The sequence below is a fragment of the Emydura macquarii genome, unplaced genomic scaffold (assembly GCF_026122565.2).
Source record: "Emydura macquarii macquarii isolate MOO-44397 ecotype Brisbane River unplaced genomic scaffold, CSIRO-AGI_Emac_v2 contig_1253, whole genome shotgun sequence".
In the NCBI taxonomy this organism is placed as follows: Eukaryota; Metazoa; Chordata; order Testudines; family Chelidae; genus Emydura; species Emydura macquarii.
The window spans coordinates 64,877,198-64,891,635 of record NW_027131390.1 but is presented as its reverse complement, the minus strand read 5'-3'; the positions used below and the strand labels follow the sequence as shown (position 1 = coordinate 64,891,635).

At 39.1% G+C, this 14,438-nt stretch overlaps 1 long non-coding RNA gene across 1 annotated transcript in view; it reads left to right on the top strand.

Moving 5' to 3' along the window:
- LOC137154130 (uncharacterized) overlaps positions 1-14,438 on the top strand; it is an 87,492-nt gene that overhangs the window by 57,194 nt on the left and 15,860 nt on the right. Inside the window, exon 2 of the long non-coding RNA XR_010920092.1 lies at positions 12,212-12,274. This is a non-coding gene — a long non-coding RNA (uncharacterized lncRNA). The remainder of the gene's footprint in view (positions 1-12,211; positions 12,275-14,438) is intronic.

Here is a 14,438-nt window from a genome sequence, read left to right as displayed (position 1 = left end):
CCCAGGGGATCCTGCCCATCAGCTCCCTGAGGGAGTCACAGTCTGCTTTTCTGAAGTCCATGGTCCATATCCTGCTGTTCTCCTTTCTTCCTTTTGTCAGGATCCTGAACTCAACCATCTTATGGTCACTGCTGCCTAGGTTGCCACCCACTTCTACTTCCCCTACCAATCTTCCCTGTTTGTGAGAGCAGCAGGTCAAGAGAAGCACAGCCCCTAGTTGGTTGCTCCAGCACTTGAACCAGGAAATTGTCTGCAACACTATCCAAAAACTTCCTGGATTGTTTGTGCTCTGCTATATTGCTCTTACAGCAGATGTCAGGGTGATTGAAGTCCCCCATGAGAACCAGGTCCTGTGAACTGGAAACTTTCCCTAGTTGACTGAAGAAAGCCTCATCTACCTCGTCCTCCTGGTCTGGTGGTCTATAACAGACACCCACCACGACATCACCCTTATTGTTCTTGCTTCTAAGCTTAACCCAGAGACTCTCAACTGGCTTATCTCCAGTTTCATACTGGAGCTCAGAGCAATCATAGAGCTCTCTTACATACAGTGCAACTCCTCCACCTGTTCGCCCCTGCCTGTCCCTCCTGAACAGTTTATACCCATCCATGACGGTGGAGTAACTCACACGACTGGAGCACTAAGCCTACGTTATTCCAATCATGTCATAGTTTCTTGTCTGTGTCAGGACTTCCAGTTCCTCCTGCTTGTTTCCCAGGCTCCTTGCATTTGTGTATAGGCTCTTGAGATAACTAGCCGATTGCCCTACTTTCTCAGTATGAATCAGGAGGCCTCCCCTGCTGCATCCTCCTCCTTCTGCTTCCTTGTGGTGTCCCACTTCCCCACTTACCTTCAGGTTTAGGTCTCTGTCCCCCATCGAACTTAATTTAAAGCCCTCCTCACTAGGTTAGCCAGCCTGTCTGCAAACATACTCTTCCCTCTCTTCGTTTGGTGAATCCCATCTCTTCCTAGTAATCCTTCTTCCTGGAACAACATCCCGTGATCGAAGAATCCAAAGCCCTCTCTCCGACACCACCTGCATAACCATGCATTTACTTCTGCAATGCGACGGTCCCTACCTGGGCCTTTTCCTTCAGCAGAGAGGATGGATGAGAACACCATTTGCACTTCAAACTCCTTTATCCTTCTTCCCAGAGCCACATAGTCTGCAGTGATCCGCTCAAGATCGTTCTTGGCAGTGTCGTTGGTGCCCACGTGGAGAAGTAGGAAGGGGTAGCGGTCTGAGGACTTGATGAGTCTTGGCAGTCTCTCCGTCACATCCTGAATCCTAGATCCAGGCAGGCAGCACACTTCTCTAGTTTCCCAGTCCGGACGGCAGATGGATGACTCCGTCCCCCTTAGGAGGGTATCCCCGACCACCATCACCCTTCTCTTCCTCTTCAGTGTGGTGGTCGTGGAACCCCCATCCCTAGAACAATGCATCCCTTGCCTTCTTATCAATAGGGTCACTTTCTGATCCATTCCCTCAGATGAGTACCTGCACAGAGAGCCTGAAAACGATTCCTTACCTCTATCTGCATGGTGGGCATGTAGTTCTCTTTCTTCGGGAGGTCACATGCTGCCGATTTTCTTCCCCGTTCTTCAGTTTCCCCTGCAGTGCCTTCTCTGAATCTTCCTCACACTGTGCCTGCAGTAGCAAATCATGTCTTCGATCGAGGAAGACTTTGTTTTCTTTAATGCAACACAGGGTTGATATTTGGGTCTCTAGTCCTTTAACCTTCTCTTCCCATATGGAAACCAGCCTGCACTTTGTACAGATGAAGTCGGCTCTATCCTGTGGGAGGAAGACAAACATAGCATATCCAATGCAGGTGACAACAGCAGATCGCTCACTTTCCATATCTTTCCTCTGAGAGCCTCTTAAGATGCTGTATTTACTGCTCAGCAAAGTCTGAAAGGCAAAAACCTACTGTGAGCTCTCCCCCCAAGCGAACTCCCAGGCAAACTCCTTCTGTTTGCTTCTCCTCTGTTCGCAGGTCACTTGGTTCACAACTGGCTGCTTCTTATAAGGCTGCTGACTCAAAGCAGTTGCTAGTTCAGTAGCTATGGGTCAGATCTATTTTCTTAACTCTGTGGCACAGTTATCTCCAGTGTCCCTGATAAATGGAAATGCTGTGAAAGATTTTGGTCTTGGCAGAGTCTGAAATCACTGGCACTCAGCCTAACTGAGGGCTCCGAAGTACAATACTTGGTGTTGGACAGCGAGCCAGAGCAGTATTTGGAGCCCTGGGCTGAGGTGTTACTTGGTGTTAGTGTTGTAACTCTTTCATTGATCTTAAAATGGTTTGCTGTATGTTGTCGTAAGCAGGAGCTTCTTCATGGCATTTTCTTTCACCTCTAGCTACAGTATTGTTTCAAAGTTGAGCCTTGAGGTGCATTTGAGGCCAAGTCTTCCTTTTGAAGGGCAAGAAGCTGACATGAAGGAATGCAGCCTGCTTACTAGCCAAGATATGAAAGGCATTCTGGTACTGATGTTGTTTTGATGTCTGGGAGCAGGGAAGATTCCAAAGAGACTCCAAGCCTATGCATCAGAGGTGGCGTGTGTGTGTGTCTGGGGGGAGGGTGTCATGTCCCCAGCCCAGATTTGCTGCTTGGCTTGTACTGGGCATGCTCAGTAACACTGCTGAAACTGGCTGCCCTCACTCTGCCTCCCTCCTCCACTATCAGCAGGCATGGTTCATCTCTGCTATGCATGGCGTTGGCAATCAAAGCAGAGATGCTTTTGATTAAGAGAGATGAAATGCATTGGACCATTTCTTAAAAGTATTTTCTTCTTCTCACCACCATCACCTCCATCTTATCTGGATTTGCCATCCTCCAACTGCTTGTCTTGGCTGGGTGATGGTTTTATCTGCATTTGATGTGAAAGAAACATAGAGTTGGGTATCCTCTGTGAGTTGTTTCTGATTTGTGTGTATTTTGAATTAAGAAACTTTGTTACATTTTTATAGGCAGTTAAAATAAATATTAAAAGTATGGCCAAGTAACTTAGCTTATAAAAATAAACTGTCTGCAAAAATTCCAGGGCTCTAACAAAGATTCCCGTGGGTTTTCCTTAAAAGCCCCATGAGAATTCTGTTCTCTCTGTATATAGGGCTCTACTGAAGCTGAATTATCTGTTTTCTGTTTGGATATCTACAAGATAATTGTTTGTTTTCAATCCCCCATCTCATCTCCTTTCTGTCCAAGGTTCTTCGGCTAATTTTTACAAGGTTATGCATGAAAACTAGAGCCGATTTAAAAGAAAAAATAAAACCCCAGAATTTCTGTGTCACAGGAAATTCTAATATTACAACATTTTGGTTTCATTCCCACCTGAGTTACCAAATTTACAGTTTAAGATCCTGTGTTTCTTTTATATGTGTTGTTGGCATTACAGACATTGATATGTTATCAGCTGTTAAGGAGGAAAACACAGGATCTTGGACTCAGAATTTGGAAGGATACATTTGTGTAATTCGTAAGCATATATGTTATTTCTAATTTGCTATCTGTTTTCTCTTTCTCATGTAAAATTATTTCTGTTTCTCTTTCTCATGTAAAACAACTTCTGTGCAGTTCACTCTTATATAGCAATGTGTGGGGTGTAAACATGCTATAAACACTTGCTAAAGATTTAAAGACTCTGCTGTGCATTATGATTTATAAATCCACAAGAGGAGGGAATTCATTAGTACTTTAAAGCAGTAACACATTAATTGTATGAACTGACTCTTTGAAGTCCTGTTTCTAGTTATTTCAAATAGCCCCTGAAATACATAAGAACAGCATTAATCAAAATGTTATCATGAAATAATATCCTGCATTCCAGAGTCACAATTAATCAGGGGCGTTTGGGAAATATTATACCTTTGATAGTCAGCCATAAATGCTGTCTGTACATTGATGGAAACCTGAAATGCCTGGACCTGCTTCAAACTCTGAACAAAATAAATGCAAAATGCCATAAAAATTATTTCAAAGAGGTTAAATAAACAGCATGTACACAAATATGAAAAACCCCTAAAAAGTGTATTTTTATTTATTGTTCGCTTAAATGCAATGTTAACTGAAGGGGAAAGGACTCCTACAGTTCTTATGGGTTTCCTTGCAGAGATTGACGGACCCACGGGGATACTTGTAGTTAGCTAAACTTTTTATTATTGTTACAAAGTATTTATATAGGGCCAAAATATTATATAGCACTTTCCAAACAGCAAATCTATTCTCTGCCTCAAAGTGATGAAGAAATGACCGAATAAATAAGACAACCCAGAACACACATGTGTGCGCAAAGACTAGCACACTTCAGAAAAGGGAAAATAGAAGGATTCTTAATGATGAAAGCTGGAGAGGAAGAATTGCTTTGAAAGCAGGATTTTAAAGAGAGATTTGAAAGAAAGGAATTAAAAATGGTTTATTGATGAGTACAGTGAGTCTATTCTAGGAATACTTCTCAACCTGCCAAGGTCCACATATGGAATGAAATATGTTAAGAAAACCCAAAATATATGAGAGAGAGAGAGAGTGAAAATTATGCACGAAACTTTAAATTTTGTGGGATTCCTTCTTTTAGTTTAAATAATTTTTATAACCTAAATGTTCATGTGTAAATAATATGTGAAGGCCAAATTATGTAAACCATCATTAGAATTAGAGGATGGGGCTGAAAGGAATGATGTCTCTCAAAATAAGGTACATTACAGGTGCTCAGGAAGCATGCGGAAAAACATGAGAGAAGGCACCAAGCTTGAGCCAAGGAACATGACTAAGGGAGGAGAAGGGCAAGAAGATTGGGAAGAGTGCAGAGAAAGAACAGGGGAAAATGAGATCGGTCTGAGCATCAGGCTTAGAGTGAGAACAGAAGGAGACTATGAGGTACATGAGTAGATAGAAGAGAAGAATGTCCAAATCCCACAGTGATAGTAAAATGGATATTATAATCAGAAGCATTTATAGGTGGACTTGTGAAGTGTGTTTCCTCCACTTTTGCCCTTCATCTCCAAATGTAACCAGCTCCTGTCTATTCTGCTCAGTGACATGATCAGAAAGCTGCTTGAGCATTCGTCTGGTTTTTAACTTCTTTATATCTTGCTCCGGGCTTTCAGGCTTTCCAAAAAACCCTGATGTTCTTTTGCACAAGTAGCTGCATAACTGCATAGTTACTATATGTGGTGTAAAATGATAGATCTATTTACAGTAAATTCATCTGTACAGTACAGTACAGTATAATTATATTTGTTCCCATGAAATATATACAAAGTCTGAACAGCAAACTGTTATTACTATTTTCAGTTAAACATTGTTCTTTCTTAGGCAGGAAAATATTTCAGTGACTAACAGTGGTTGTTGTCCCTCTGGATCACCTCATTCATCTTGTGAGCAAGACCCTCTGACAATGAAAATTACTGCAAGCTGCTTCTCAACCCAAGTGAGGAGGGTGACTGACTAGTGCTTGTGTTTTCCACTGACCCTGCAGAGAATTCAGCTTCTTGGTTCAGACTTTCCTCTTTGATGTAATGAGTTGTCTACAAATTGGTAACTGAGTTGTGGATTTAAAAAAAAAACTATTGTAATTATCCCAAACCTGTATATAATAGTTGTTTCCCAGCATAGAGCGATTGTGTGCTACTGTATGGGTTGTGTGCTGTGAGTTTGTTTGGTAATCTGGAGGCAACAGCAGTAAGAGTGGTAGAGAAAGGAAAGGTAGATTAAAGGTATTTGGGATAGTTTGAGTTGTTATGTATGGTGGATTTTGTGCAGAGTGGCTGTTCCATCATATTATCTGAAAAGCCTTTTGTAATTTTACTTGTACATTTGAATTCTCAATCACATACTTAGAATCTTATCTCTGATCCATTCTGCCATGTGGTCTGCCCTTTCTTCTTCAAGAAGGACTATAATCCCCACCCTAATCCCCATCAGCAAAATGTTAACTAATCAGATGACCTAAAGACTTAATTTGCTTTGATTTGTATTTATGGAGCAAACACAGAGATATTTTAAGATCAGAAGGGACCATTATAATCATCTAGCCTGACCTCCTGCATAACTGAAGCTATAGAATGTCATCAGGGATGGTATAAGGCAAATGAATGAAGGTCCTAACCCCATCAAAAAGAGGCTGGATAGCCATAAGTCTTGAATATTTTAGGCATAATAAATCCTGCATCTTGGCAGGGGGTAAACAAGATGACCCTTGTGTTCCCTTCTAACTCTATGATTCTATAAAATGATATTATTAATAAATACACCCAAGTGAGAAGTCAGTGGATTTGTATGGGGTGCCAATAAGGATAGAATTTGTTCCTAAAAAAATCCCTCCAAAAGTGTGGAATATATATACTCAGCTTCACTGCTTTCTACTACATCACATCCTTCATTTAAGCATGTCCATTTGGGTTCTGATGCTGCATACGGAAAGGATCTGCTAGCATAAATCCCATGCTCTTGTTTTTCATTCATTTCAGTCAGATGCAAGGCTCAGTGCTAGTGGATCCCACTGCAGGACTGGGTCCTTAGACTGCAATCTTTATAAAATTGGGACCCTGTTACCTATCTGCAAGGTGCCTAGCACACTGAGGGCATTTAAATGAGTAATGAACAATGCAGTAATAATGACAGCAATAACCTGAGAATCTCAGAACTCTTCCCAAAGGTGAGTAATTATTATTATCCCTATTATCAAGATTGGAAAACTGAGGCATGGAGAATTTAAGTGCCTTTCTCAAGGTCACAGTGATAGGATCAGGAATAGAAACCAGGTCTCCTCACTTAGACACTAGCCCTAAACACTAGACAACACTGCCTCCCTAAATGCATAGAATAATGCTAACACAGGTTCATGTTTGTGATATTGTGTGCAATTTTTAATAAACAGATTTTTGTGGCCCTCTCTCCATGTCCTTTAGTAATGTGCATTGTCCATATATTTCAGGGTATTACAGTGTGCAATTTACAACCAGATATTTTGAATGGATTTTAAGTGGCTGCAGGCTCCTTCCACATTAATTTGTATGGAGCCAGATCACATGATCAATCCTATTTAAAATTCCAAATGCAAATTAGAGAAATAAGTGAATTTAAATATAAGTGCATAAGGAGGCAAGAAATCGTTCTTTTTCTGCCTGGTTCCAGGAATTTCACCCTCTAAACATTTCAGAAGACCAGCCAAGTTGCAAGCATTACATCATGAAAACAAACTCATTTCTGAGCCTATGTTGAAGGCAGGAGGACACTGTTTCTAGCAGCTTCTGAACCTTGTTCCCAGAATTGTAATAAGAATTATAAAACCATAATGGACTATCAGTTTCACATGTGTTGTCTGATAAACATAGGATGCACACACATTTGTGAATAATCTGTGCAGATGTTGAGGTTTAATAGCCTCCACGGGTTTAAATCCACTGTCAACTGGATTATTTTCATTGAGGCCACAAATTTGCAACTGTTATAGGATATTTATGTTCCCTTCCAAAAACAGGGCTGATTAGCACACCCAATGTTTTATTGTTGTACAAGTTTATTTCAGGATTGATTAATTCTGGAAATACTGATTCAGCCTGGATGGAAAGCTTGGACAATTATTGGCTTTACACTTATTTTTTTGCACTCTCTTAGTATGGAGTTCTTATGTCTTCTTCAGTACAAGAACTGAGCAAATGAACTGAAGTCCTGACCCCCACAAAACAGCATTACTAATAATACTGTATTTCCATATGAAAACTTACTTAAGTGTCTGGGACACTGTTGCCAAAGAGAGGAGAAATAAAAGTATATATATTGAGTATCTATGCATATTTGTAAATGAATGTACTTACTTGCCTAGCAAAGGCATTGTGAGTGCTTTGAGATCCTTGAATAGAAGTTGCTATAGAAGCATAATGTATTTTTAATTCAATTAACTAACTGACGGATTTTGAATTGAACCATACACTAACTCCAAGAAGAAACTGCTTACAGAATTCACTCTGGTGAAGTTCTGTTCAGAATAGTTGCTTAGCGAGTTTCAGCAATCCCTCAGCTATCACTTTCCCATTTTCAATGCATAATTTAATCTGATATCCTTTACTACAGGGCCATGATTATCAATCAATAAAGAAAGTGGCATATAAGTGAAATCTTTGACAATTCTTATCAGTATTTGATCCAAAATGTAACATTGGGGGTTGTAATTTTTTATTCTTGATCTCTGCCCAAAGGTAAAGCTAAAATCAGGTTCATAAAAGAAATGCATTTGTAACAATGGAGTAGCTGCCACTGCAGCACAGTTGTTTTAAAAGTTTTAAGCAAAGTCTCTTCAGCCATTTCTGAGTTCTCAACAGGTGAAAATGTATTGTGACAGTTTATCAAATACATAACCCAAAAATGGCTCAACTTGGCATGTAACTATCCCTCAGTGAGTTTAAAATGATATCAGATTACAATGGGATTCATCTGAACTTTTACTATGTACTAGGTACTACTGAGTTTACATATTTGAGATACGTGGTGGTGAAAAATGTGGTGATAAATATTTTCATAAATTGGAGAGAGCATTTGTAATTTATAAATTGTAGAACAAATTAGATTCACAAATGAATGATGAATGTGTGAAAATATCTCCTATCTCACATTCCTCTCTCATGTATTTGGTTCATGCAACATATTTGTTTCATTTTGCTTTTGTGCCAATGGAATGATGATGATATGGTTAAGGCACTAGAGTGAGACTCGGGAGATCTTTGTTAAATTCCAGGCTGTAAACTTGGGTGAGTTACTTAATTTCTCTGAGCCACTGTTTCCTATGAGTATAGCATGATAACATTCAGATTAGCTAATTCTGTGTGAAAAATGCTATGGTGGTAGTGATAGCAGCAAAGCAACACTTGCAATATTTCACGCATATGCACAAATAATATTTTAATGAATTATCAGGCCAGTGTGTAAATGAATCACTGCCCTCAACTAGAATGGGCATGCTCAGAACTGTTCGTTTATGATAGGTCTGGTACCGCTAGCCTGTGCTTTTGGTGCATGAGTATTTGGATTATTTCCCCAATGCCATAATGAAAAGAGGCCATTTTTTGCAGCGTAATGCAAACTCACAACTGTGAATTTCTGACATTATTAACTGTAGACACCCACTGAACAGTGTGCATTTTTCCCATATGAGAGGACACACAAACTGCCATAATTATCAGTGGGAGTTAGATATGTGCTCTGAGAGGAGATTAGGCTGCTGGAGGTGTGGAAGTGTTGTCTGGGTATACAAGTTGACACATGCTGTATGTGTGTCTGTAACAGGCCATTTTTGTGCGAAGGTGAGGGATATTTGCCAGTGAATGAACTTGTCCAATATGAGAAAATAATTGTAGTCTCAAATTTCTCCTTTGTGTACCTGTCATCTCAGACAAGCGCTAATTTGTCAATGCTATTTCTCCTGAATTCAGCTTCTTTTGCAGTATACGTGTCTGAGGCCTTGAATATCACCTGTGGGATTAAGAGCACACACATTACAAGCAGACCATCAGTTCTTATCACAGTGCCTCAAAAAGCTATAAAGGATTTGTTGAGGAAGATGGGTCCAGCTTTGAAAGCATCCAATGTCTCTGCTCCAGCCTGAGAAAGTCATGGAGTGCAGTATTTCTATCCTGATGATGAGTTTTTCACTTGGGCTGGTAATCTTTAATTCCACTGCAGTACATTTCTTCCTTTTGAAAACTTGGTAGAAGATGAATCATTATCAGGAATGAAAGTAGCTGTATTCTGTATGTCAGCTGCAAGAAAAAGTTTTTAGCCTCTCAGACTGAGAGGTGGACAGGGAAGGGCAACTAAATGATTATTTATTGTGATTTGGATGCTTTGGTACAGTTTTATGGATAACGATAGTTTCTGTAGCTACAGATAAATAATGCGACTTTGCCTTCTGCTGCTGAGTCTGATCTGGTGCTTACGTTCTGCAAAAGCCAATACGTGAAGAGAGAATGTCTGAAGCCATTTATTGTAGGGTTTGCTTTAAAGCCAAAGTAAATTTTCCTTTCTTTGGGAACTACTCAATAGTATTTCTGCTGTATTTATAACTTTAAAATGTATTTGTACTACGTCTGGTAGTAGCAGACAAAACAGGCTTCCAGCTTCATGTTTACTTACCTTTTAAATCAATAAAGTCAAGTAATGATGTAAATCCCATCTACAGGTTCCTTTCAATAGCCATCTCAATGTAATTTTTTCTAAAGGATAAAACTACCTCATTCTAGCTCCCAATGTTAAAAATAACAGGGATTCCATGCATAAAATCCGGGTACGAAGCAGCCACCAAATTCAGAAAATGAATGACAAATCTAATATGTGAATACTTTGTGCAGCATGGAAAATATTTATATACATGGGTGATTTAAGATTCATATAAGATGAATAGTCTGGGAAATCTGGATTGTCACGTCCACATAGGGGAGGAGTACCTAGCCCTCCCTCCCCTTCCCCCCAAAAGAGAGCCCTTCAAAATGTAAAATTTTCATGAGGAGGCTGAACACAAAGTTTAGAAGGGGAAGGTAGCTGGGAAGCCAGGATGAAACGAGAAGTGATCTGTCTCCTCTATATTCCGTTTGGCTGGCCACAATGATGAGCATCAACATTATGTGAAAGTTTTAATAGCCTAATGTTTACCTTTTAAGAGAGAAGTAACTGTTTTAAATTACTCTATCAATACTAATTTTGAAAAATATTTAGTTCTCATTTTCTGGCCGTGTTAGAGATTAATTCTCTGTGTGTATAAACACACACATTATTGGAAAGCACAGCAATGTCTATGTAGAATCTGTGTACCAGCCTCTGTTGTTTGCAAAGAGCAGCAAGATATTCTGTAATTTTGATTAGTAGTACCCCCTTTCCCAAGTTTGTCAAACAAATTTTGTAAAAGCAAATCTTACAAAATATTTTCCTGCAAACTGCTACCCAAGCAGGAGAGTCTATCTGAAGCCCAAACCTTATAGGGTTGAGCAAGCCTGAAGAATATTTTCTTCTCCATAATAGTAATGAGAAAAATGAAATACTTTCCATACAGCTGCAAAAATTCTGTGTCAGAGTCTTGGGACTGAATAATATACACAGCAACTCTGACAAAATCATCAGGCAGCTGATAAGGGATAAGAAGTCACTCATGAGAAAAATGGCTGGTATGGTGAGCAAGGCAAAGGACTTTAACTTCCGCATAATTGGGATACTATAAAAATGAAGCCTGGAGAACTTCTTTCTTTGAATAATGGAAGGGAACAGAATATCTTTTGTTCCCAGAGATTTGATTTCTCTTAAAATACTGGCCCCCAAAGCCATTCTAGAAACCAACATCCTGAAGAAGAGTTGTTCAGTTATAAAAGCAGTGACTGACTTGCAACCAAATTCTCATGGCTGCCAGAAAAACAGGACTCTGTTAAATTCCAGCTGCCTGCTTCTCTACTTCCATGTGACTCATGTAGCCATAAATTTCAATGTAAAGTGAGTATAAAATGGCAAATCAAAAAGGCAGTGTTTTATCTCCACTTTGCACTGATGCAAATAACTCTGCAAGTTGCAGGACAATGGAGAATTAGGCCTCGTGTGCATTTTTACCCCTTTTGTACTATTCTCTCCTGGAAAGCCTAATGATAGGACAAAATAAAAATAATTTCTGGTGAGTGAATCTGATGTAAGCAGTAATCCGACAAGCAAATTTTCTAATGATTTTTGCTGTACACAGTTCTGGAGTAAATGAAGAATATTTATAATTCATTCCCTACTATGAAGCCGATAATAAACTTGATGATGGTTAAACAGCAGGTGCCCTGTGACCGCTTGCTTTTCACATTATCAGTGTAATTTCATTGTTTCCTTGTGCTCCCCCTGCTTGTCTGTTTTATGCCTCTGTGGTCTATACTCTTACACTTAAATTGCAAGCTTTTGGAGACAGAGATTGTTTGTTATAAGTTTTATATTCTAGTACTTTGGGGCTATTGCCTCTAGGCACTACCATAAGGCAAATAAATAAGATGAGAGGTGGGCCAGAGTGTAGACTCAGGTAATCCCAAAGATGGAGACACATGATTGGAAAGACAATTTTGTGCGCTCCATTGATGTTGAGCAGACAGCTGGCTGTTCCCAGTGTAAACACTGCCAATTCCATTTAATCTATCCATTCACATGACTCTCCTATTAAAACAGTGCAAAATGTTAATTGTGAATTCCTCTTAACAGGGAATAAGACCATTTACTGAAGCATCTGGATTAAGAGGATTCAGTTCGATCATGAAAGACAAGGTACTGCTATAACAATTCAGTCTCAAGCCTGGTATAATAATAGGCATATTTAATTACAGCGATAAAGCTGAAATAGTCTGTTCTGACTTCATGAGTGTGGTGGAGTGTTTTTAAACTTACTGTGTTAGTGTTTTTGAATGTTTCAACTCCTCTTGCTTATCACTGAAATATCTCTACCTTTTTGCTATTTATAGTTTCATTATTTAAGTATGCAGACATTTAAATTACATGTACTTACCTATGCAGTGCACATTATTAAATACTCCAGGCCAAATTCTGTGCTGTGCTGTTCCATGTATGCAACCCCACTAAAATCAATAGGGCTGTACAGGGTATAAATCAAGATGGAACATGACCCTCAGTACTCTAATAATCAGAATGGGACTCAAGTACTCTGGAGTGGTAAACCCTGGGTTTGTAATGATGCTAAATTCACATCAATGTATGATTCAGAAGTAAAAGTATAATAATTATAATTGCTTTTATCAAACTTTGCTAAAAAGTTGCTAATGCATTAACCACTGAAGAGTCAGAAACATGCTAATTTTTCAAAGCCCTATGACTTAAATGACTTGGCTTTGTAGCTTCAGACTTTCTCCCAAGTAATTTCTGGCCTGAGATTAAGCATGAGTTACCTTGCCAAGAGATGTCTTTCTGGGAAAATCAGGAAGAGTTAAAATAGGACTTAAAAATGGAATGGAAACCTTAACATCATGGCTGTGACTCCATGAAACAGTATCAGGGCAGAGATGGACCAGTAGCACCATGCATACATAAGCACATACCTATGTATGCTATGCTCTTCACCGGACAGTATGGATGCTCTTTTCTCTGGTGTTAATCTCAACAAATCCTGTACTGTCCCTGCAAGTAGACTGTGACCAGAGGTGATGTCACTCCTAAATATATGGCTTTAATAGTGATGGTTGTCAGGAATCAAGCTGAAAAACTAGAGTGTACAAATGAAAAACAGGAAAGGAATAGACATGAAGGAAGTTTGGAAAAAAGGCTGAATGTAACGGACATGTGGAATGGAACCAGTAGAATTTGCTGTCATAAACATGAGCAAAAAGGGTTGGCTACTAAGAAAACACATTACAGTGTGCAAAGATTTTATAATCAGGTGAATGAATGTAGATGTGTCATATAGCCTTCTCCTGGCCACAAATGTTATATGGCTATTTATTTGGACTTTTGGGCAGACAGTGCTCTATACTTCCACTCACTTATCAATCAATAAAACATTTAGGTGTTGAAACATCAAATTTTGCATGAACAGTCCTCCGTAGGAACTTCTATCATTAATGTAAAGAAATAGAAAAAAATGAAGTCCAAAATGTTACATCATCCATTACATACCAGTCTGCTGTCACTTTATAAAGATCAAATTTTCAAAAAAGACTAGTGATTGTGTGTGTCCAGACTGAGACAATTTAAAGGGGCCTGATTTTTCAGAGGGTAGCTACTCAGTATTTTCAGGAAATCAGGTCCTTTTAAGCCATTTAAACTTGGGCACCCAAAATTACTTGTCCCTTCTAATTATTTTGGCCATGAACATTTGACTTCTGAATTTATTAATCTTAACAATCCGTATTAATGTTTTGCCAAACAGGTTGTGCTTTCATTTTTGACGTATATCTTATATGCTTATAAAATAAAGGTTCAATGGTATAGAATTTCTGGAGCTCCCTGGCATGTCTACTGCCATTCCCTTCCATGGGAAGCATGTTTTTAACCCTTGCATGCCTGGTAAACTTTGGTTGTATGAGGGAGTGGCAATATGGAGGGGATTTTGTATCCTCCCCTATGGAGAATGCCAGTTTGGCCCTAAATGTAAATGTCCCAGTTGGGGTGCAGTGACTGGGGGGAGGTGGAGAAGTTTAGGGATCACTGGGAAAATTGCTAACACTAGAAACAACACAGGACATGGATTTAAAATAATATGCTGCATATTTTTAGCTGAATAATGTAATTCTAATATAGGGATTTTTTTATAACTATAATTTATGGAAAATGGAATCTTCTAGCATATTTCAGCCTGCTATTTTGTACCCTGTTACACCACTGCTGCAGTATAATTTGCTGCCAGTTAAAAAAAAAAAAAAAAAAAAAACAGGCAAAATAATGTACTGCCAATTGTGATATCTGGGAGATACAGAGAAAA